This window comes from Nannospalax galili, unplaced genomic scaffold (genome assembly GCF_000622305.1).
Source record: "Nannospalax galili isolate Female #2095 unplaced genomic scaffold, S.galili_v1.0 scaffold1009, whole genome shotgun sequence".
Lineage (NCBI taxonomy): Eukaryota > Metazoa > Chordata > Mammalia > Rodentia > Spalacidae > Nannospalax > Nannospalax galili.
Window position 1 is genome coordinate 344301 of NW_008360054.1, and position 24389 is coordinate 368689.

Here is a 24389-nt window from a genome sequence, read left to right on the forward strand (position 1 = left end):
TGCTTCAGAAGCCTCTCCACTTGCTCTCTTGTGCCCTGCCCTTGACCTTTTCCAAATCTGTGTGGCCCAGCCTTTGTCCAACCAGACCTGTGCCTATAAGCTGTAACCACAATGGGCCTTGTCACTACCCAATTATCAATAACTGCCAAGCCATCGACACCTCCTGCTCCCTCTAAGTCAACTCCCTTCGCCCCCTAGTTTCCCCTGTCATCACTTACTGAGGCTCAGAGGTCACACTATTTTGCTCATGATCAGCCTGGCTGTTAATAAGTGACAGGGCTTGGCCTTGAGCTGTCAGTACAAGTAGTGTTCCAACACAAATCCTAATACCTTTGTGATGGAGCCCCCACTGGGTTCTGAAGACCATGTACCTGACCTGGCTGTGTCCTCTCTGTCCTTCACTTCCCTCTGGGACAATAAGTTGCTCCAATTCTCAGTTCCTCTACACCACTGATGTAAGCCTCTATTACTTCCTCCATCACTCTGACTTAAAACTGCTTTTCACCCATGTCGAGAGTGAGATCTTGGCAGGCAAGATCACTCAATGGGCAAAGCACTTGCTGTTAGCTGTTCAAGTCTGATGACCTGAGTGTAATTCCTGGAACATACATAAAGGTGGAAGGAGAGGAAAGGATTGCACAAAGTTGTGCTCTGATCTTCACATAGGCCCTGTGGGCACATTGTGTGCCCAAACACACATCATAATAAATAAATAGAGTGAGGGACAAGGCTAGATGGACCATTGTTTTCTAAAGGAGTCACTGGCTCTCAGACTCCAACTAGGAGCCAGCATGTCTGGAATACTACTTTTATGTTAAAGAGCAGTCACAGGACTGGAGAGATGGCTCAGCACAGGCTGCTCTTGCAGAAGACCTGGGTTTGGTTCCCAGCACCTACATGGCAGCTAACAACCATTAATGACTGTAGTTCTGGGGGATCTGATGCCCTCCTCTGGCCTCCTCAGGCATTGCACACATGGGTACATGTAGGCAGAATATTCATACACATAAAAATAATTAAAAATTTTTTATTATTTTTATGTGTATGAGTGTACTGCCTGCATGTATGTGAGTGCACCTGTGTCATGCAATGCTGCAGAGGTTGGAAGGCATCGGATTCCCCTGGAACTGGCGTTAAGGTCGCTCATAGCCACCACGTGGGTGCTGGGAAAAAACCTGGGTCCTCTGCAAGAGCAGTCAGTGCTCTTAACTGCTGAGCCACCTCTCCAGCCCCACAATTTTTTTTTAAAAAGAGCAGTCATACTTTGCCCTAATATTTCACTAACCCTTTCAGTTTTTCTTTCTTCCCCCCCCCCCTTTTTTTTAGGCAGGGTCTCTCTGTAGCCCCAGCTGGTTTGAACCTATGATGCAGACCAGGCTGTTGTCAATCTTAGCGATCTGCCTACCTCTGCCTCCCAAGTGTTAGAATTAAAGGTATGTACCACCATGCCTGACATCCTTTTTTAAAAGTAATTTATTAAAGATTTATTTTTAATTATGTCTATGTATCTCTGTGTGGGTATGTGCACATGAGAGCAGGTACCTAAGGAGGCCAGGTGTTGGATACCCTGGAGCTAAAGTTGTACACAATTGGTAACTGCCTGACATGGGTGCTGGGAAATGAACTCAGGTCCTCTGGAGGAGCTGTAAGTGCTTTTAACTGCTGAGCCACCTCCCCAGCCCCTACAGTAGTTTTTATTTTAAAAAAGATAAGTAACTACATTTATTAATTAATTAATTCATTTAATTTATATGAATGTTTTGCTTGCATGGATATAAGCATACTCATGGTGTGCAATGCCTGCAGAGATCAGATGAGGCACTCGATCCCCTGGAACTGGAGGGTGGCTTAACCACTGAGCTGTTTCTTCAGATTGCCCCAAAAGTAATTTTTAAAGTTAACATACAAAGTAATGGGTTTTACAGTGTTATCTTCATACATTTCCTCCCCTCCTCTTTCTCTTCTTCTCTCCGCTTTCTGCAGCAGTAAGGATGGAACCTAGGTCATGAACACACGAGGCAACAACACTACCACTGAGCCACATTCCCAGTACAGTACCTTACTTTCTCTAGCTTTTTAATAAGTACCATCACAAAGAATGGGAGTCAACTGCAGGGAGTAAAAAATGGAAGCTTTGAGTCTGACGAAATGATTCCTGCTGATTTGCAACCATTTCAAGTAATTGAAGGTATCAGGGAGTTCACCACTTTCAACAATCCTGGCTGTTCCTACGTGGTGTCAGCCATGGCACTCCTATCTGTGCCACACACGAGGGGAGTGATATGAACTTTATATATATAACAGAAAAACATACACAGGTAGTGTACCATTGAGATTGATATCCACTAGATCCACTAGGCACACATGAGAACCATACTTTCCAACTATGGAGCAGGCTTTCTAGAGGATAGGAGATGGAAACAAACTAGAATAGTCAAATTCATTTTCAGGCTCAATCTGACACTTCCTATTTCATCCGATGGGACCTGACTCAATTATGTCTAAGGTCCCTTCCAGTCTTAAGGCAAAAACGGAGTGAGGGGGGCCGGAGGGAGAGGTCACTCAGGAAACATTCTGGCACCAGAAAAAAACTGAAGGTTTCACCTGACCCAATTATGACTGCCACCCAGAAAGGGCTCAGGGCATATACAGCTAGGTACTGACCCCCATTCACAGTCAATAAGGGTAAGGCCACTTGGCTGGGGCAGTTCCAGTCAAGTAAGTTTGCAGTGGGTCAGGTGCAGACCCATGTGGCCAGACCAAGTGCTGTCTGGGCGCTGAGGTCCTGGCCCACTTCAGAGCCCCAGCTCTTTAGAGCTGGTGAAGTCCCTTGGCAGAACGACATAGCAACACAGGAAAACTCGCTGGCTCTAGAACTCATAAGCCTCAGTTCCAAAATGAATCCTACTGCCAATCAGATGAAAGACAGTGGGTAAGTGGTTTTCTTTCCCTGAACTTCAGTTTCCTCATCTGAAATGTCACCAATTGCTACACAGCACTTAGCATCCAATAAATGTGGGTGCCCTTATTCCTCCTTCATTAACAGAACCAAAGTATGTATTCTCTCACCCTTACCCCTCTCTAGTCCCCCACTCCTGTGGTGGTACCTCTACACATCACCTCTCTCCTTTCCTTGTCCCCAGTCCAGCATGACGTTCTACTAGCGTTAACACCTGATAGACATCTCTAGCTCCCTGTCATCTTTACCTTCTTCCTCAAACAGGTCCAGCCCAACTGCAAAGGAAGCCTCTAAACTCAACTTCACTTTTCCTTCCAAATGACTGTCTGCTGTCTCTGGACCTCTGTTCATGGTAACTTCAGTCTCACAATTAAGCTGATGTGTAATGTTCTCTCCTATGAATCGTTCTTCTGGCATAAAGATTTCTTTGAATCCAATCACTTCTAAACACCCCTGTCCCCCCAACTAACTAGCTCTTCTCTAGGCATGGATGAAGTGCTAACCATGTATCAGGCATAGGGGCACACAACCTGGGAGCAAGTCTAGTCTCAACAGGTGTGTATGTGTGTGTGTGGGGGGTGTTCCCCCAGATGAGAAAGGCAGCAGTCTTTGAACTAGTTGGTCTTCTCTCCCTGGTCAAGCAATCTTCTGAAATCCCGTTGACCAGGCCTGGGGAACCTGATAACAGTTTTTCACATTCATCTTTAAGCTCTTCTTCCTGATCCTCTGGCATGGCAAAACCAGTCCACTCAGGCCCTGACAGCTTTCCTCTTACTTTGGTCATTTGCTGCCTCTGGACAGCCCTCCCCGCCCCTCTCTGATTGCAATCTGCTTAGACAAAAACAAACCCTCAATAATCATTTCTTTCAACATACTGTATGTAAAGACTGACCCCTTTTGTGTTTCTTAATAATAAGTCTCAGACATTGAGCTCTCTTCTCAAATCAGGTTCTTTCTTTCTTTCTTTCTTTCTTTCTTTCTTTCTTTCTTTCTTTTTTTTGAGACAGCAATGTAGCTCAGGCTGGCCTCAAACTTCACAGGTAGTTGTCTGTCTCTACCTTTCAAGTGCTGGACTGAACCCAGGGCTTTGTGCATGCTGTGCAAGCACTGCACCACATCTCCAGCCCTCTGAGTTTCTTAAGGAGGTAACTTCTTCCTGGTGATAGAGAAAAAGCATTTACGTTTTACATTCTCAAGCTATGAAGGTTTTAGTTTTAGCCCTAGAAATTCATGCCAACCTTTTTCAGAGATAGGAGGATGGGGATGAACCACTGAGCACTGGAGCAACCCCCCCTCCCCACTATACACGTGTGTGGATGTGGACAAACCCCTCACTTTCCCATTTCCTGCATCCTGCTCTAGTCCTCAGCGGTCACTCATCCTTGTGTTACTCAAGCGGTGGCAGAGTCAGCCGTCATTGCTCTCACTCACTCACGTCCAAATCCCCACCAGTCCTGGGGCTCTGACCCCCTAATTTTGTCTCACCACTCCCCTCTACCTCCTCTAGGTCATATTAGCAGTTTTTCTAACTTGAAGGAAAGTAACTGCCTCCTAACTGGTTTCTGGCCCTCAGGGATTCCTGTGCAAGCCTCACTCTCTCTGTGAACTAACAACAGTTCTGGAACTGGCCCTGAACACTTGAACTCTCTATCCAGCAGGACTGCGAGCCTCTATACACCCTCCTCCCCGACTAGTCACTGCATTCTACTTGCCCCGGAAGTTCCATTCCCCACAGTTTCCTGAACAAATGGATGATGGCCCCGCCCCCTCCCATGTCTTGGCCCGGTCAGCGCCTTTTCCACCGGTCTTTTGCATAGCTACCTCCTCTGAGCCCTCCTGCCTCATCTCCTCCAGGTAGCATTTTGGGGCCTCTTGGGCCCAGGCTTGGGGAACGGTTGTTCCTTTCCCTGTGCCTCCCTATCAGGCAGTGCATAACCATGCACTAACAAGGGGGCTGAAATCATCTACACATATGTCATACATACCATGGCCTCTCCAGAACTCTGCCTCCAGCCTAGGACACAGCTCAGAGCAGAGAGTCCTTCACACAAGGGAGCAAGGCTCACTTCCCTCCTGTTGGCGGGTTTCCTCCGATCTTCAGTGAACTAAGATGGGTAGCTGTGCTGCACTACTGCCACCTAGGGGCAACAGGGCAGCCCTGCTCCTCTCTCCCTATTCAGCATTTAACTAGATTGAACACACTGAATAGGATGGGAACACTAAGCCGGTAACACTTGATTCCGGTGGGGGTGGAGAAGCGGTAGCAGTTGGAGGTTGCTTCAAGTGGTGACTGAGCTCTGTGCTGAGCCACAAGGCATGAGAGAAACAGAGATCTCTTTTTCTCTGGAGGAAGAGAACAGCATTCCAGGCAGAGGGAGCAACAGGAACAGACAGGGTCAATGGTGGGGACATCTATGTTAGGTCAGAAAGGGAGCGTGCCATCAGTGGCAAAGACCCGGCACGCCAAGCTAAGGGCTTCTGTCTCTTATCTTCCAAGTCACTCAAACAGGCCAACACAATTCACTTTTTTTTTTTCCCCCTTAAAACTTTTAAACAGGAGGGACAGGATCAGATCAACATCTTTAAAAGTCAAGTCCTGCTGGTGTGCAGAGTGGGAGAAGTGACAGGGCAAGCACCGGAAGATAGCTTGTGCTTCATTCTCTCTCCATTTCAACTAGCTGCAACCTATGCCTCACATTCAAACTGAAATCGCTCCCCCTCCAACAGGCTTCAGTGGAAACATTTCCTACTTATTTATTTCAGCCTCTTCACAGACCTGGAGGTCTTGGCCTTTTTTCAAACTTATGAGCACAAAGTTTTGCACACGCACATCCAACAGAAACACAATGGGGGTACTGGACCTTTGAGATGAAAAAAGCAGTAAAGCCCAGGTGAGTTCAAATTCTACCTCAGCCACTTCAGTGCATGACAATGGTCCTATTTAGGTAACCTACCTAAGCTTCACTTTCTTTCTCTCTAAAATGGATTATAACACCTGCCTCTGTAATTGGAGACAAATGCCCATGAAGTGTTAACACGCTGACAATTGTCAAAAAGTTCTGGTGAATATTTGTAACATCATATAGTCAATGAGTGTGATGTGTAATACTGGAAGTTTCCTACATCTCTACATCTGCACAGTACTTTCATTTCGCTATTTTACAAACAGTTAAATACAGCTGAGTTTATTCAAGATCTTAGGAGCATCACCCAGAACAGTGCTAGATAGATGAACTTTTCGTGCAAGACCACTTCGTTTTTAGGATTTCTCTAGTCTGAACACTTTCAATAATGGAAGTAGTGTCACATTCCCCCCCCCCCCCCCCCCCAAAGTTCTCCACCTGCTCTGCACAGCCAGTATTAAAGTTCATTTTAATAAGCGTTAGGAGCAGAAGACACTGGAAAAGGAAGACCCTCCACCACCCCTCCATTGTTCCATTGCGTGTAATTTATATTTTCAACATTACATTCTTTCACGAATGCAAACATCCCACGCCCCAGTGGCAGCTTTGTTAGAGATGGCGATTAAATACACATACACACACACACACACACACACACACACACACACACACACTTCCCCCCCTCTTCTTTTTCTTAGCTAGGACTTCCACGTGTACCGAAGAAAGGCTTGCACGTTTCCAAAAGGACCTCAAAGACCCACTTCGGTGTGTTCTGACAAACGATCACAAAAGAAATCTGTGGGATCTCCCGAGGGAGCGAGCGCTGTGGGCCGTGACCTCTGCATGCCCAAGGCTCTCCCTCCACTCCTCCGCCTCTGGCCTCCCTCTCCCGCCTCCGGATCGTCAGGCTTCCACTACAGACTATGCGGGGAGCACCCCCGCCCCGCCACCAAAGTCTCGCAGCCAGCCCCCCAAAGCGCGTGCCCACGCTATGTCCTCCTTCTCCCGCCTCTCTCGCGGGAGTCCACAGAAGAATCCGGCCCGGGGGAGGCTTGTCCCCGACCTGGATCTACCCGGATCCGTTCCCCTTTGCCTAGCTGCGGCCCACGCGCGCGGCCTGGTCTCCAGGCCTGCTGCGGCCTGGGGCCTTCGGCCGGTGCAGGCCCGGCAGGCGCCCGCGGGGCTAGGCGAGCTCAGGCCCTGGCGCGGCCTACTACTTCGGAAGTCGCTGAAGCCTCCCGGCCTTACCTGAACGCGGGCGGGAAGGCCCGGGACTCTGCTCCGGGGCTGGCGGCACGGCGATAACGGCTCCGCTCGGCCTCGGAAGCGATAGTGGCAGCGGCAGAGGGGCGACGGCGACGGCAGCGGCGGCTCCTCCTCGGCGCGCACGGCCCGCTCCCCCGGTCCCGCGGCCCGGACACGCCCCCTTCTGGGCGCGCGCGCCGATTGGCAGGAGTCTTCGAAGGCTCGGCGCTCATTGGTTGGTGTGACTGTCGCGGTACGCTGAGGGCGCGCGACAGAGGCGGAACTTCCGGTCGGCGCCGCTTGCGGAGGGCTAAGGCGGCCGGTGGATACGCGGGGTGGTCAGCGATGGCCGTGGAGGGGAAAAGGTGGGTCCTGGCCCACAGCAGATGCCGTCTGGACGCTGAGGACGAGTAGTGCTCTTCGTCGAACGCACACCGTACGGTCATACCTGGCGGCCGCGCCGTTGCCACTGCCCTACCAGGTAAGAAGAGTGGTCAGCACGCCAAGGTTAAGAGAACAAAATCCCGGGTTCGAATCCCAGCCACTACGTTTCCGCGCTGCGTGCAGTTGCGCCCGAGCTGACGTCACCTCGCCAGGCCTTAGTTTCCTTATCTGGTGCAGTGGAGAGTCCCGGTCAAGGAATGTGGTCAGCGTTCCCATCAGTGGTGGCTATTCGAGCATGGATGTTTGCGGACGCTTGTCTCTAATGCTTCCATTGAAATTTTGTTAAGCGCCTACTATGTGCCAACCAACGGGACTTAACAGAACAAACAACATTCGGGGCCACCATTCTAGGCTAGTGCTATCTAGAAAAATAGATGCGAATAACGTGCATAATTTTAAAAAATTGTACTGGAGAAATGGCTCAGCGGTTAAGAACTCTGGCTGTTCTTTCAGAGGATCCAGGTTCGAATCCCAACACCCACATGGCAGCTAACAGCTGTCGGTTACTCCAGTTCCAGGGAATCCGACAGCCTCTTCTGTCTTCCGTAGGCATTGCACGACACGGGTGCATTTACCTACATGCAGGCAATACACGCATACACGTAAAATAAAAATAATAAATACTTAAAAAGTTGTATTAACTGATCATCCTTTTGCCCTCCTTTCTTGCCGTTTTTTAAAACAATATTTTTATTTGGGGCTGGAGAGATGGCTCAGCGGTTAAGGGCACTGGCTGCTCTTTCTAGAGGACACAGATTGAATTCCCAGCACCCACATGGTGCTAGCAACTATCCAGAACTCTAGTTCGGGGGGATCTGACGCCCTTTCTGACCTCCGTGGACATTGCATGACACAGGTACATTTAGACATATGCAGGCACACTCATACACGTAAAATAAAAATAATAAATAAAATTTTAAAAATTATATAAGCAAAGAATACCAAAAGGCATTTCTCTCACAATTTTGTGCGGCTTTGGGGAGGTAACAGGATCTGTATTTGAGTGTGGATTTTGCAGCATAGCTGTAAATGTGGGGCGCCCACTCTTTTGTAAATAAACCACTGCCCGCTATGCTCTGTTAAAACAAAATAAAATAAAAATCATTTATTTTACTTTATGCATGACTGTTTTGCCTGCAGGAATGTAAGTTCACCTGTGTATGCAATGCCCTTGGAGCCAAAAGAGGGCATCACGTCCCTTGGAACTGGAGTTATGGACAGATGTTAGCCGCCATGTGGGTGCTGAGAACTGAAGCTGGATCCTTTGTAAGAGCACCCAATCCTCTTAGCTAGCTGAACCATCTCTTCATCCCCTTTTGTGTGTTTTTGAGATGGGGTCTTGTGTGGCCCAGGCTGGCTTCAAACTCCTTATGTAGCTAAGTATAACCCTGGACTCCTGATCCTCCTTCATTCACCTCCCAAGTGCTGGGATGACAGGCCTCTAACACCACAGCTGACTGAATTTTTTTAAACAGATTTCCAGAATTAAAATTTTAGTAACTTTTTAATTTATTTTGTGTGCATGTGTGTATGTGTGTGTGTATGTGTATTGTGTGCATGTCAGAGGACAACTTTCAGGAGTTAGTTGGACCATGTGGATCCTGGGGATTGAATTCAGATTGTTAGGCTTGGTGGTAAGAGCCATCTTGGCACCCTGGAGCTAACATTCTTTTTTTTGTTGTTTGTTTTTGAGACAAGGTCTCCCTGAAGCCCCAGCTGTCCTGGAACTCACTATGTAGACCAGGCTGGCCTTGAACTCACAGAGATCCACCTGCTTCTGCCTCCCAAGTGCTGGGATTAAAGGCGTGCCCCACCACGCCTGGCTGAGAAAACATCCTTAATCAGCTCTTTATAGTACAAATCTAAGCAAGTTACAAATTTGTCAGCTGTATTTTATTGATTGTCAGCTTAAATTTACTAAATTATGGGCTGAGGGTATAGGTCAGTAGCATAGTGCTTACATAGCATATCAAAGGAGTTTCACAAAAGAAAAAAAGGGCCTAGAGAGGTGGCTCAGCAGTTAAGAGCCTGGCTGATCCTGCAGAACACCCAGGATAAATTCCCAGCATCCACATGGCAGCTAACAACTATTCATAACTGCAGTTCCAGAGGATCTGATACCCTCTTTTAGTCTCTGGGTCTTGTACACATGTAGTGTACTTACATGCATGTAGGCAATCATTTTTATGCATGTACACATAAAAATAAATTAAAAAAAAATTTTAAAGAATTAAGTTATTGGTTGTGTTTAAAAAGTAAGAAGAAAGGGCCATAAAGATGACTCAGCAGGGTAGGGCACTTACTGCCAAACCTGACAACCTGAGTTCAGTCCCCAGGATCCACATGTTGAAAGGAGAGAACTGTAGGTTGTCCTCTGACCTCCATATGCACACCATGACATGCATATGCACACATACACAAAATAAATTTGTAAAAATGTTTGGGGCCAGGCATGGTAGTACACACCTTTAATCCCAGCACTTGGGAGGCAGAGGCCAGCCTGGTATACATAGTGATTTCTGGGCCAGCTGGGGCTACAGGGAGACCCTGTCTCAAAAAAATCAACAAAAGTAAAACAGCAGATATTAATTCTGATAGTTTTATTTATAAATATATCCAAAATGTTTCAGCATGTGATCAAAGTAAAAAAATTATGAGTTGCTGGTGCATGCCTTTAATCCCAGCACTCAGGAGGCAGAGGCAGAAGCAGGAGAATCTATGTGAGTTGAGGCCAGCCTGGTCTACATAGCGAGTTCCAGGCCAGATCCTGTCACAGAGAAACCCTATCTTATAAATAAATAAATTAAATAAATAAATAAATAAGAGCTCTTTCACATTCTGTTTTTTTTTCAAGGACTCAGCAGTCACATCCTGCGGTCTACTGCATTGGACCATGTTCTTGTATATGGAGAGTCAGACAAGAGATCAAGTGGATTCGTCCTCAAGTGGTTTTGAAAAGGGTGAAAAGAAAAGTAAATTGGGGATAGCGCATTAGGGCAGGTAGAGTTTACAGTTTCTAAGAGGGTAGTCAGGAAGGTTTGGAAGGTAGAATTTGCAGAGGACTCAAAGAAATTGAGAACAAATAATAATATTCTTCATTGTCTAGCATTGTCCATTAGAGCATGAAGAAATGACAGGTGTGGGGAGATGGCTGGGAGATGGCTCAGTGGATGAGAGTGCTTATTGTGAAAGCATGAGGACCTGAGTTCAGATCCTAATACCCGTATAAAAAGTCAGGTATGGTCATGTGTTCCTGAAACTTCAGTGCTGTATGGGACAGAGACAGCCTAGCTTCGGGTTCAGAGACCCTGTCTCAAAGGAGTAAGATGGCCACTGGTAGAGCAGGACACCGAACACCCTGTTCTGGCCTCCAGCTTTTTTTACATGGGTTCTAGGGACCAAAACTCAGGTCCTGTTGATGGAAAGTTTTATCTTGGAGGAAATTACTTCACAATACCAGGATAGCCAGGACTAAATAGGGCTATAAAAAAAAATAGGGGAGAGCTTGCCTAACATGCTTAAGGTCTGGGATTCCATCCTAAGCACTTCAGAAAAAGAGATAGGGCTAGGGAAATAGCTAAGACAGAAAAGTACCTACCATGCAAGCCTGAGGTCCTGAGTTTGGGTCTCTAACACTTGCTTAAAAGCTGGGTGCAGTAATCTGTAACCCCAGCATTGGTGGGATAGAGACAGGCAGATCCTTGGAGGTCAGTGATGAGCCCTAGGTTCAGTCAGAGACAGTCTAAAAAAATAAGGTAGCGAAGACAAAAATCTTAGAAGTGGGGAAGTAGGTAAGAAACCCCAACCTTAGCTGAGGAACTATTGGCAACTGGGAGAGGGAAAGTTGGTTTTCCTTAAGGATGCCAATGAGTCTTCAGTGGATGGATGCACACCAAAGGACATTTGGGGACACAAACTTGGTTTGATAGGCCTTAATATATATGACAGAGCACATGAAATCTGGCAAGTAAGGTTCAGATAGCCCTGCCCCCTCACCAACAGGATCCCAAGGACTTCTCATGCTCCTGAGAAAAGGGAACCTAGCTGATAAGCACCTTGGTCTTTGAGGTCAAGAGAAGCAGACTTTTCTCCACTGTTTGGCCAACACAGCAGGCTTCCCCTTTGATCTCTAAAGAGGACAGGTTTTAACAGTCCTGCTCTCCCACTCCCCCCACCACCCAACTTCCTGCCTTCTGCAGGAAGCAGAAGCCTCCCTTTTAAAAAGAACCCAGCTCAAGACCCAGGCAGACATTTTCCCTGCCTGGAAGGGAATCTGTCCCATGTGTTCCTTTGCTAATAAACCCTATTTTGATGGAGTTTTATCTGTGTCCTGGTGCCTCCTCCTCCATTTGCTTGTTCTCCGCCAACTTTTTAACCTATCAGCAAGGGGGCTATAAGAGGTGTGCAGATAGGGGAGGGGGCCTAAATATAATTGAAGCATTATATGAAATTCTCAAAAATTCAATAAAGATTATTTTAAAAATTAAAAATGTAAATAAATAATTTTTAAGTTGAAAAAATAAAATAAGGTGTGTGGTGGGCTTAGTGTTTAAAGGTGCTCACCTCTCAGCCTGACAACCTGAGTTTGATCCTTGGGACTCACATGCAAGGTGTCCTCTGACCTCCACATGTACACTATGGCATGCACACATATACATGTGCTCCAATACATGTTGTGGTGGTTTGAATGGAAACGTCCCCCATAGGCTCCAAGTGTTTGGACATTTTGTCCCCAGATGATGGCACTGTTTTGGGAGGTTTTAAAAGGTGTGGCTATCCTGGAGGAAGCACGTCACTGGGGGGTGGGCTTAGCGAGTTTTTAAGCCTTGCCGGATCTCCAGATGCTCTCTTGCTTCCTGTGTGATGATGTGAGCACTTATCTTCTGCTGCTCCTGCTCCAGCCACCTCCAGCCATCATGCCTCCCTGCCACGATGGACTATAATTCCCCTGGTACTGTAAGCTCAAATAAATACTTCCTTCTATAAATTGCTTGGGTCAGTGTTTCTGTCACAGCAACAGAAAAGTGACTAATACAATAATTGGTACCAGAGAGTGGGCTGTTGACTGTGAAGAACCTGACCATGTGGGGTTTTGAAGGAATGTGGAAGACTTTGGAGGTTTGGGTTAGAAAAGTGGTTGACTGCTGTAAGCAGAGCTTAACAGGTTGTTCTAATAAATGCTTGGAAGAAAGCAGTGCTGAGAACAATGTAGTTCCAGAGGGAAGCAGCCCTTGGGATATTTTGGCAAAGACTCTGGCTGGAGTCTGCCCTAGACCAAAAAGCTTGCCTGAGGCTAAGTTGAAAAGCAATGGACTAATTTCTTTGGCGGAAGAAATTTCAAGACAGCCTAATATAGAAATGGTGGCATGGCTAGTAATGGTGAATATTATGCAGATCTACAGTGAAAGAGAGCACATGGGACAGAAAGAAATACAGTTTGGAATAAAAAAGAGCACTAGGAAGACAAATGTTGGAGCCCTGGCATGTGATGGAGAGGATCCCATTGATAAGGAGATTAAAGTGATTAAGGAGGGGGCCTAGAGATTCAAACTTGAACAATGGAGAGAGTGCCTCCAGGGCAAGACCACACCCAGTTAAGCCTCCAACTTGTGAAAGGAAAATGCTGCAGGGACCACTGAAGAGGAAAGCTTCTAAAATGGATGAAGCAGGCTGGAGTCCACCCCAGACTTGCAGTCAAACTTGGCAGTGTTACACACCTGGTGTTGGATTTAGAGGCATAAAAGATGGAAGAGTGAAGGGGTCATCAGTTCTTCCTCTAAGGTTTCAGAGAGCCTTGGAGGCCAGGCAGCACGAAGCAGGGGTGCCCCTGCCTAGAGAAGGCCCTGATAGGCCATTGTGTGAAGCTGTGACGGTGAAGCCTGGTTCGTGATGTCAGAGCTGTGAGTCATCTGCCAAGAAGACCTGCATACAGGGAGTGGTACCAGGACAGGAGAGAGATGTGTGTTGCATGCAGCAAAGCTAGAGAGGCTGAGCCATCTAAGCCCTTTGGAAGTAAAGTCCCAGAAGCTGGACATGGAGCTACTGGATTTGGTGTTTGCCCTGCTGGTTTTCAATCTTGTTTTGGTCTGGTGTTTCCTTACTATGCCTCCATTCCCTTTTGGAATGGTAATATGTATTTAGTTCCACTGTATGTTGGGAGTATGTAATTTGTCTTTTGATTCTATAGAGGCTTACAGTCCACTTTGGACTGTGTGCACTTTTGAATAGTATTGAGACTGATAATGAATATGGGGATTTTTAGAGTTGGACTAAATGCATTTTGTGTTTTATATGATCATGCGCTTATGGGGGCCAGGGGGTGGAATGTGGTTGTTTGAATGAAAAGGTCCCCCATAGGCTCCAACTGTTTGGACATTTTGTCCCCAGATGATGGCACTGTTTTGGGAGGCTTTAGGAGGTGTGGCTATCCTGGAGGAAGCTCATCACTGGGTGTGGGCTTACAGAGTTCTTAAGCCTTGCCAGATCTCCAGTTGCTCTCTTGCTTCCTGTGCCTGTGTGATGATGTGAGAGCTTAGCTTCTGCTGCTCCTGCTCCAGCCACCTCCAGCCACTATGCCTCCCTGCCATGACAGACTGTAATTCCCCTGGAACTGTAAGCTTAAATAAACTCTTCCTTTTATAAAATGCTTGGGTCAGTGTTTCTATCACAGCAACAGAAAAGTGACTAATATATGTTAAATGTTAAAAATGTCATAAATGTTAAAAAGCAACTGAGGAAGACATCTACCACCTATCTCTGGCCTTCACATGCATGTGTATGCTCATGCATGCGCACTCACACGCGTGTACACGCCCATACAAATATGCTACTCACAGACACACAGAATTTATTGTAATTAGTATGCAAATACTGATGCCTTGTTATTGTTTAAAATGAATGGTTTATTCGGATTTTGTTTTTCTTTGTCTTTTTTCTCTTTCAGGATTCCATGAAGGTTAATTATCACATTACATTTAATTGTCCTGTGTGGTCTCTTCTTGGCTGTGGCAAAAATTACACTTTCCTTGTTTGTAATGACCACGACAGTTTTGAGAAGCAGTGGTCTGATGTTTTGTTTTATCTTTTGAGACAGGGTCTCACTTTGTAGCTCAGGCTGTTACAGAACATACTAGGTACTTCAGGTTGATTTAGAATACACAATTCTCCTGTGTCTAAACACTGGTGTTAGAGGTATGCACCACTGTGCCTGGCTGGTAAGGTATTTTGGGATATGTTTCTCTATTAGAGATAAGATTATGATGATGGATTTATTTGCAGAAAGATCAAAGAGGTAAACTGCCAGTTTTCATCCACTACATTGCAGTGTGTTTATGTGTGGGGTATATGTAACGTGTGTGTATGAGTGCATGTGCATGGGTGTACATGTATGCATATGTCCGTGTGGAGGTCAATACTGAGTAACTTCCTCAGTCACTCTCCACTTTATTGAGATAGGGTCCCTCACTAAACCTGGAGCTGACCAATTGGCTAGACTGGCTGGCCACTGAGCCCTAGGGATCTGCCTGTCTCTGTTTTCCCAAGTGCTGGGATTTTAGGTTTACCTGTGCATTCAGCTTTTTCCATGAGTGCTGGGGATTCAAACTCATGCTTGAACTGCAAACATTTTACTGACTGAGCCATCTCCCCATGCCCTCTTATATATTAAAGCTTCATTCATCAACATTAATCTTGTCTGGATTTGCTAGATTCTTCAGCATGCTAGGTAATTAAGTGTGTGAGTGTTTTGCCTGCACATATGTAAGCTCAGCACCACATACATGAAGTGCCCTCGGAAGCCAGAGATGGAGTCAGCCCCCCCCCCGGTACTGGAGTTACAGATGGTTGTTAACCACCATGTGGTTGCTAGGACCTGAACCCAGATTCTCTTATGTAACATTTTGAAGAAAGTGAAAGAGTAAAGTTTAGGTGAAAGACCAGAGCCAGAGCTTCAGCAGACTGAACAGAGGATTTATTCCTAGTTCAGTGAAGGTGACACAGCTTCTCTGCAGACAAGCAAGCTGTGCAAAGGTGTGAAGGGGTGGGACTGAATTACATATAGGACTAGAAAATAAGGCACAGACACACAGCTGTGAAATCTGGGTTGAGGTGTCCTTGGGCCCTTTTCCTGGGGTTGCAGAACAAAGAAGCTGATTAACTCGGCTGTGGTTAATTTGATAATGGTGGAGCAAGGACACCAGAGAGACATCCTGGCGAGAGGAGTGGGTTTTCTGGCTTACTTCAGCTGTGGCATTCTATCAGGGATGTAGCTAACTGTTAACAGTGGGGCTAGAGTGAGACATTTGTCTTAGGGAACTTTTGGATTCTATCACTCTATACACGCAGTCAGTGCTCTTGACCTCTCAGCCATCTCTCCAGCCCCTGAAAAGTAACTTTTTACCTTTTTTACATTATTATTATTATTATTATTTTATTTTGGTCTTTTTGAGACAGGGTCTCCCTGTAGCCCCAGCTGTCCTAGAACTCACTATGTAGACCAGGCTGGCCTTGAACTCACAGAGATCCACCTGCCTCTGCCTCCCAAGTGCTGAGATTAAAGGTGTGCGCCACCACTCCTGGCTTTATTATTTTTTAAAGATATTTTATTTATTTTAATTTTATGTGTGTATACATGTATTTCCCGCATGTAGGTAAGTGCACCCATTTCGTGCAATGCCCAGAGGACAGAACAGGCTGTCAAATCTCCTGGAACTGGAGTTACAGACAGTTGTTAGCTGCCATGTGGGTGCTGGGATTGGAACCTGGGTCTTCTGCAAGAACAGCTAGTGTTCTTAACTGCTGAGCCATCTCCCCAGCCCCATTTTATTATTATTGGGGGGATGGTACATGCTATGGAATGCTAGTGGGTGTCAGAAGAGAACTTTATATGTAGAGTCAGTTACCTCCATCTTTGATGATTAACTTTAATTGTCAATTTGACACAACCTAGACTCACTTGGGAAAAGTCTCAATGAAAGATTGTCTACATTGGGTTGGTGGGAGATTATTACATTACATTATTACATTGGGTTGGTGGGGTTGGGGAGGTGGCTCAGCAGTTAAGAACAGAGGACCTGGCTGAGTTTAGGTCAAAAGCCATGACAGGTGGCTCACCCTTACTTGTAACTCCAGCTCCAGAAGATCTGATGCAGCCTTCTGGCCGACTCAGGTACCTGAAATCACGTGTACGTATTCACACACATACACATAATTTTTAAAAAAATAAAAAAAAATCGATGTGGGACGATCCAGCCTGCTGTGGACAGCACCATTTCCTAGGTAAGGGATCCTGTACTGTGTGAGAATGAAGAAATGGAGCTGAACACAAGCGAATGAGCATGCATGCATTCATTGTCTCTTCTCTTGACTGTGGATGTGATGTGACCAGCTGTTTAAAGTTCCTGGCTTGACTTCCCCACAATGATGAACTATAACCTGGAATTGTAAGCTGAAATAAACCCCTTTCTCCCCCAAGTTGCTTTTGGCTCAGTATTTTATTATAGCAAGAGTTTTGTACTGTGACACATGGACTCTGGGGAGTGAACTCAGGTCACCAGACTTCTGTAGCAAGTGCTTTTCCCCTCTGAGCTGTCTTGCCAGCCACGTTTGATTTTTGAGAGAGGGTCCCAGTCATAGCCCAGGCTGTCTTGTAACACTATGTAGTACAGATTGGCCTTTAACTTGACAGTCTTCCTGCCTCAGCTTCTAAGTGCTTGGATCACAGGCATAAGCCACCACACCTGCCTTGAGAACAGTAACTTCACCCATACAAGTATCTACATGGCAAATTATTTTTGCATCATCCTTCTGCATAGATCTTTTCTCCCACGTTTATTTAATCAGATAATTAACCCAGTGATCTAATTATGTAAGAATGGGGTCCTGAAAGTTGATTCTGTGCTTTCAGTTATAAACCGATACTATTTTATTTTGTTGCTCAAACTGTACTGGTATGGTGTCATTGAGATTTTTTAATTCTTAAAAAAAATTATATGTAAGAATGTTATTTCTGCCTATATGTAAGTGCATTCATGTCATGCAATGCCTTAGGAGGCCAGATGAGGGCATTGGATCCCTTGGAACTAGAGTTACAGTTACAGACCAAACCCAGGTCCTCTATAAGAGCAGCCAGTGCTCTTAACCTCTGAGCCATCTCTCCAGCCCCCTGCCTATTGTTTTGAGGCAGTCTCTTCTTGTACCCGGGGCTGGCGTTTTAAAACCAGCAAGCCCCACTCCTCCTGATCTGGGGTTATAGGCATATACGGGATGCCCAACTTGTGGGGTGCTAAAATGATTGTTCAGTAAACATTCTTAACTGCTGAAATCATCTCCAGCCCCAAGTCTTGTGTTTTTTGTCACAAGGTCTCCTGTAGCCCAGGCTGACCTCAAACTTGATCTTGAACTTCTGATTCACCTACATTTACCTCCCTACTCCCTCACCCCATGCTGGGATAAAAGGTGTGTCCCACCATGCCCAACTAGAGATGGCCAAGTCTTGATTCTTCTATTAAGAATGTCATTTGCTCTCACATGCACTTTGCATGGAGAGCAGCAACTGAACTCAAAGCAAAAGGGATGCTGTTCTGTAGCAGGTTCCTCTGATTAAAGCATTCTTTCCTGGAGAAGAAAGGGAGGCTCAAAAGACTCAGGAAGTAAACAAGTCTTATACGTCTCAGGAAGCTTCTGAAACTTGATTCAGAAGGCCCCACCAAAAGAATATAGAAGGAGAAGTAATTGCATGTGAAAAGGCCCTGGGTTCCATCTCCAGTACCATATATATGTGGGTTATTGAGTGGGTTATTGAGCATAGTTGTCTTTTGCCTGGTTCTTTCTCCTTCCTGGCTACCATGATCTTCTGCCTCACCACAGGCCAGAAACATTGGAAGCAAGTGACCATAGCCTGAAACCTGTGAGACTGAGAGTCCAAACAAACCTTTCCTTTATCTAAGTTTTTTTTTTTTTTTTTTTTTTTTTTTTTTTTTTTTTTTTTTTTTTTTTTTTTTTTTTTTTTGTGTGTGTGTGTGTGTGTATGTACATGAAGGAAAGCCTGACAGGCTGGCTGAGAAGTGGGATGCCAGTGTCCCAGACAGGAGCAAAACAAAACCATACACCAGGGACTAGGGAGGTGGTCCACTGGTTAAAGTGCTTGCAGTACAAGCTTGAGGACCAGAATTTGGGTCCCTAGAACCCATGTAAATGTGGGGTGGAAAACCCCACCTGTAATTCTAGCCTTGAAAGGCAGACAGAATTCCCAGAGTAAGCTGGCTAGCAAGACTGGCCATATCAGTGACCTGAGAGTTTAATTGAAAGAGTCAGCCTCAGTAAATAAAGTAGAAGAGCTATTAAGAACAACTCTCAACATCACCTTTGGGCCTCCACATGCATATCCACATGTGTGTTCACATGCAAACATGCATGCAGATGCCCAAGGAGGCCAGAAGAGGGCATCTGGCCCCAAAGAGACTTATAGGCAGCTTATTGGTGTGGGGAACTGAACTCGGGCCATCTGCAGGAGCAGCAAACTGAACCACTAAGCCCTCTCTCCAGCCCCAGGTCTTGCATTTTTGTAAGTCATGTAGCTAGAACTGGCAACAGAGAGCATATGCTTTGTAAAGCCTTAAATACCTGCTGTCAGACTCTTTCAAGAAAGAGTGTAAATAGCTCTTGTGTTCACTTTCTGTTACTATGACAAAATGCCTGAGATGAACAACTTGGAGGAAAGGTTTGTTTGGTCTCTGAGTCTCACAGGTTTCAGTCTATGGTCACTTGTTTCCATTGTTTGTGGCCTATGGTGAGGCAGAAGATCATGATGTCCAGGAAGAAGAGAGAGTGACCCACTTCTTCCTACTAGCTCCTAGCTCCTGCACTTTCCACTACCTTCCAATTGTCTACTCAGCTATGAACCCATCAATGGATGAGTCCATTGATGAGGTCAGAGCTCCCATAATCCAATCATTTCTAAAAATCCTACCTCTGAACACTGCTGCATTGGAGACCAAACTTAAGACAGTGACTTTTGAAGGGACATTTAAAATCCAAACCATAGGAGCTAGAGAGATTACTCAGTTGGTTAAGTGCTTTCCATACAAGTGTGAGGACCTGACTTTGGATCCCCAGTACCCATGTAAAAACATTTGGGTACAAAGAGCCAAATGCAGGCTGGAGACATCTCAGTAAGAGCACTTGCTGCCCTTACATAGAAGACATGAGTTTGGTTCCCAGCAGCCATATTAGGAAGCTCACAACTGCCTGTAACTCCAGCTCCAGGTACTCTAACACTGTCTTCTGGCCTCTGAGGGTACCACACAGCACACTACATAAATAATAAAAATAAAAATTTAAACCATGCATAGTATTGCATGCCTTTAATCCCCACACTCAAGAGGCAGTAGCAGGAGGATCTCTGTGAGATGGAGGCCAGGCTGCTCTACATACTGAATTCCAGGCCAGCTGTGGCTACAGGGAGACTGTCTCAAAAAGACCAACAAATAAAAGGCCAGGTGAAAGCTGGGCATGATAGCCTCTGCCTACACTCTCAGTCCTTAGGAGGCACAGGCATGAGGACTGCTGCAAGTTCAAGGCCAGCCTGGCCTACATAGCAAGACCCTGTCTCAAGGGGGAGGGGCAGGTACGGTGGTACAACTGTAATCCTAGTCCCTGGGGATGCAGAGACAAGAGGATTCCTGGGGCTCACTGTCCAAACAGCCTAGCTGAATAGACAAGCTCCAGGTTCAATGAGAGACCCTGCCTCACAAAATAAGGTAAAGAGGCTGAGTGAGACCTTAGCAGATCGTCTGAGAGTGCCTGAATCCAGTCTCTGCATGGTGGTGAGCTTCCCCAAATCCGGCCATGCCCAATCCTCTAATCGGGACTACATGAGGCTTCTTCCACTTCAGGGCTAGAGCTCTCTACAGTAGGGTAGGGACTGAGACCTTAGCAGACCCCCTGAGAGTGCCTGGATCCAGTTTTCACGTGGTGGTGAGCTTCCCCAATCATGCTGTGCCCAACCCCCTAATCAGGACCAGGTGAGGCCCCTTCTTCACCAAGGCTAGACCTCTCTTCCCTACAGTAGGGGCTGAGACCTTAGCAGACTGTCTGAGACTGCCAAAATCAGGCCTTTCTCTTAACAAACTTCCCAAATTGTACTGTGAGTGCCCACTAGTAGGGGTCCAGACTTTAGAAGGAAGCCTGAGCGTACCTGATTGGAGACTGATTTGCACATCTGTGGGAGCTCCTGAGTAGATGATCCGAAGCCTTCAGTTCCCTGCAATATAAAATATGAGAACATGAACATGAAACCTAGACCAACCAGCCTTACTTACCCAATAATACAAACAGAAGCAGACATCAACTCAACAAAGGAAAGCTTGAGTTTCATAACCGAATCACAGACAACAAAAGAAATCCACATGCCAAAATCACAATGGAAAAATAATATGGAAAATCAAAACAGTATGTTCCCACCAAACCCCACAGTCCTATATAAGAGTTCTACAAGGAGAACCCCCTAGAGATAACCCAGGAAACAGAATTTAAAATAATGATCATAAACATGATAAAAAAATTCAACAAATTTAAAGAACTGAAAAAAGATAGGGATAAACTTCTGACTGAATTCACAAAAGAGATAGAAACATTCAAGAAAACTCAGGCGGAAAGGAAGAAGGAAGTGAAAAACTCAGTAAGCCAATTTGAAACAACAGGGGAAAGCCTCACCAATAGAATGAATGAAATGGAAAACAGAATATAAACTGGAAGATAAAGTTGACAAGTTGGACCACTCAAGTAAAGATTATGAAAAGTTTTTAAAAATAGAATTGGAACATGCAGGAAATGTGGGACACCATGAAAAGACTGAATCTATACATCATAGGCATAGAAGAAGGAGACGAATTTCAGGTTAACAGTATTGACCAGATCTTAAACACAATTGTAGAAGAGAATTTCCCAAAATTAAGGAAAGACATCACTGTACAAATACAGGAAGTACATAGAATACCAAATAGGGCCAGAAGAGACTCTCTCCATGGCATATCATAGTAAAAGCACATGGCATAACAGTAAAAAGTACAGAACAAAGAGAATACTGAAAGCTGCAAAAGAAAAACAAGTCACATATAAAGGAAAACCTATCAGAATTACAACTGACTCAACAATGCAAGCTATGAAAGCCAGAAGAGTTTGGACCAAAGTATTCCCAGTTCCAAATGATCATAGATGCCAACCTAGAATACTTTACCCAGGAAAAATTTCTATTACTAAAGTTGAAAGGGAAAGAAAAATCTTCCATTACAAGAATAGGCTAAAAGAATACATGTCCACAAAACCAGCTCTTCAAAGGATACTTGAAACAATGCAAAGAATGAAAAAAGGAACAACTATACCTCAGGGGTAACTGAAAGAAACTAAATGAAGGTATAATTGTGGAAACACAAAATTAGACAAAGAATGCAAGCAATAATCAAAATGATGGCAACCAACACATACCTTTCAATAATAACTTTAAATATCAGTGGGCTGAACTCCCCAGTCAAAAGACACAGGCTACTTGAATGGATTAAGAAACAAAATCCATCTTTTTGTTGTCTGCAAGAAACCCATCTCACCTTCAAGGACAGGCATTACCTTAAGGTGAAATGATGGAAAAGAATATTCCAAGCAAATGGCACTAAGAAACAATCAGGGGTTGCAATTCTAGTATCTGACAAAATAGACTTCAAACTAAAATTAATTAGAAGCAGATAAAAAGGATTACTTCAGTCTGATCAAAGTAACAACCAAGAAGACATAACAATCATGAACATCTATGGACCAAACTCTGATGGGTCCTAATTCATAAAAATAATACTATAGGACTTTAAGACACAGATTAACTCCAACTCAGTAATAGTAGGGGACTTCAGTACCCAACTGTCTCTATTAGACAGGTAAACCAGACAAAGAATAAACAGAGAGACATCTGAATTAAATACCATACATCAAATGGACCTAACAGACATCTACCAAATATTCCACTCAAGCCACAAAGAATACACTTTCTATTTAGCACCCCATGGAACTTCTCAAAAAATGACTACATACTGGGGCACAAAACAAACCTCAACAAATAAATTGAAATAATTCCATGCATTCTATCAGACCACAGCATAATAAAGCTTAAAATCAACACCAGAAGAAGCCCTAGTAACTACATGACCTCATGGAAATTAAACAACACATTCCTGAATGATGAGTGAGTCAAAGGAGAAATTAAGAAAGAAATAAAAGTATTTTTGGAATTCAACAAAAAGGACAATACAACACAACAAAACCTATGAGACACTTTAAAAGTAGTCCTAAGAGGGAAGTTTATAGGTCTAAGTGCCTACATTAAATAATCAGAAAAAGCACAAATAAATGACAACATTGCAACTCAAGATCCTGGAAATGGAAGAACAAATGAAACTGAAACCCAGAAAATGAGAATAACAAAAATCAGGGCAGAAATTGGTGAAATAGAAACAAAGAAAACAATACAAAGAATTAATGACTCTAAGAGCTGGTTCTTTGAAAAGCTAAACAAGATAGAGAGACCCTTAGCCCAGTTAACCAAAATAAAGAGCAAATCCAAATCAACAAAATCAGAGATGAAAGGGGAAACTTCACAACAGACAGCCCAAAGATCCAGAACATTATAAGGGAATACTTTAAAAACCTATACTCTATTAAATTTGAAAACCTAAAAGAAATGGATGGATATCTAAAATCATGATAACCACCAAAGCTAAACCAAGAAGAGATCAGCAGTTTAAACAAATCCATAACACATAAGGAAATTGAAACTAATACAAAACTGCCGGCTAAAAAAAGCCCAAGCCCAGTTGGATTTACAGCAGAATTCTACCAGACATTTAAAGAAGATCTGCAACCAATACTAAAATTAGTCAAAAGGACAGAAACAGAGGGAGAACTCCCAGTTTCCAAATTCCTTCTATGAAGCCAGCATCACTCTAATACCCAAACCAGGTAAAGACACAACCAAAAGAGAAAACTATAGACCCATATCCTTAGTGAACATAGATGCAAAAATTCTCAACAAAATACTTGCAAACCACATGCAGACACAAAACAAAAAGATCAAGTAGGCTTTATTCCAGAGATGCAGGGATGGCTCAATATATGCAAGTCAATAAATGGACTCAAAAGACAAAAACCACATCATCATCTCAATAAATGCAGAAAGTTCTTCGACAAAATTCAGCATGCATTCATGATAAAAGTCCTAACGGGAATTGGACTTGAGGGAACATACCTCAACATAATTAAAGCTATATACAACGAACCCACAGCCAACAGCATTCTAAATGGAGTAAAACTGGAAGCATTCCCATTAAAATCAGCCTCCACTCCTTTTCAATATAGTGCTTGAAACTTACTAGAGCAATAAGACAAGAGAAGGAAATCAAAGGAGTACTAACTGGAAAAAGAAGAGATCAAATTATTCCTTTTTTGCAGATAATATGATATTATACATAAGAGACCCCAAAAATTCCACCAGAACACTACTAGAACTGATCAACACTTTCAGTAAAGTGGCAGGTTATAAAATCAATCTACAAAAATCAGTAGCTTTTCTATATGCCAATAACAAGCAATCGGAGAAAGAGTAGAGGGAAACCCTTCCATTCATAATAGCCTCAAAATATTCTCAGAATAAACCTGACCGAAGACATCAAAGATCTCTACTACAAAAATTTAAATCTTTAAAGAAAGAGTTTGAGGAAGACACCAGAAGATAGAAGGACCTCCCATGCTCATGGATTGGAAGAACTAATATTGTGAAAATGACCATCCTACCAAAA

The 24389-nt window shown here is 44.5% G+C and overlaps 1 protein-coding gene and 1 long non-coding RNA gene across 3 annotated transcripts in view; one reads left to right on the plus strand and one right to left on the minus strand.

Moving 5' to 3' along the window:
- Elavl1 (ELAV like RNA binding protein 1) overlaps positions 1 to 7301 on the minus strand; it is a 39432-nt gene extending 32131 nt beyond the window's left edge. Inside the window, exon 1 of one of the 2 annotated variants that reach the window (XM_029559170.1) lies at positions 7111 to 7301. The gene's annotated coding sequence lies outside the window, so the exon portion shown is untranslated. The remainder of the gene's footprint in view (positions 1 to 7110) is intronic. The other variant, XM_008824144.3, reaches the window with a different exon arrangement.
- A 157-nt stretch (positions 7302 to 7458) lies between these two features.
- Positions 7459 to 11029, plus strand: LOC115068607. The gene is made up of 2 exons (XR_003847944.1): positions 7459 to 7588; positions 10406 to 11029. It is a non-coding gene; the product is annotated as an uncharacterized LOC115068607 (long non-coding RNA).
- The last annotated feature ends 13360 nt before the right edge of the window (positions 11030 to 24389 follow it).